The sequence below is a fragment of the Salvelinus sp. IW2-2015 genome, linkage group LG18 (genome assembly GCF_002910315.2).
Source record: "Salvelinus sp. IW2-2015 linkage group LG18, ASM291031v2, whole genome shotgun sequence".
NCBI classification, from domain to species: domain Eukaryota; kingdom Metazoa; phylum Chordata; class Actinopteri; order Salmoniformes; family Salmonidae; genus Salvelinus; species Salvelinus sp. IW2-2015.
The window spans coordinates 54,528,804-54,530,038 of NC_036858.1; positions in this window are offsets into that span (position 1 = coordinate 54,528,804).

The window sequence follows — 1,235 nt, forward strand, 5'->3', positions numbered from 1 at the left end:
AGCACTTTGAAATGTACAGCAACAGAATTCAGAACATGGGCCGTTCTTACAGTGTTCTCCCTGTACACCAAGTCAGAGCCGTAGGATAAATAAAGGGGGCATATAAGCAGACAATGAAAGCTCTTACAATATTAGATGATTACATTTCTCAAAAACAGGTTATAGGCTACATGTGCACCACCAAGTCAGAACAGTAGGCGAAATTAAGAAGAGAAAATAAACAACATTATTAGGGTGAGGCACATGGGCCACTAACAGCTTGCTACACAACATACAACATATTTCTTTGTAGCTACATTATACATATCTCCCTCGCATATTACATCATTTATGCAGCAGCATACAATACATTTTTGGACTCAACTTGTTGTGCTGTGCTCACTTGAACAGAAAGGTGGGGCGACGGTCCTTTGTGGACAAATTTTGTCATCAAAGTCTGGCATTCTTTGGATTTATGGTTCTTTCAAGACAACTGGGAACTCAAGAAAAAAAAGTTGAATCATGATGACGTCAGTGATCTTCAGGTCGTAGCTCTAGAAAGAGGCCCAAGTTCCAAATTTACAATTTCGAGTTGGATGAACATTCAAAAAGTATTTTCCCAGTCGTAGCTCGTTTTTCCCAAGTTCCCAGTTGTCTTGAACTCACTAAAGTCAGATTTTGCAGTTCCCGAGTTAACAGTTGTTTTGAGCACGGCACAAATCATGTTTCATTGACAGCATGGCCAATGTTGTATGTTTATCATTTTAAACTAGGAAAAGAGACCATTAATCTTAGACTTGAGACCACACAGCCACTCTACTGAATAGCAGGCTAATGATTGTTTTGCAATGCTTGCAGTTAGACACACTGATTCCTTCTAAACTACTCATTGTTGAATTTGCGATTTCCAACTTGTTGTGTAATGTTTATAATGTTTATGTCCAATGGCCGATGAGCACCGATACGTTTTATCTATAATTTCTCTTCATTATTTCTCTTCATATGACAAGGATTAAAAAGGATTTGTCAGTAGATTGTCGACTTGATTCATGATGATGACTGCTAACTAAGATTTTGAAAGGATGATGTTGACATGATCAGTCTAATCAAAGCGACTGTAGATATAACGTGATTTGACATAATTTTATCTGCGGCCAATGACCTTTAGCCTTCTTGGAAGGGCACTTCTGATGTAACTCTATGGCAGCACCCAAAGGGCTCACATTCTTGATATCTACCTTTACTAAAGGTGGGTG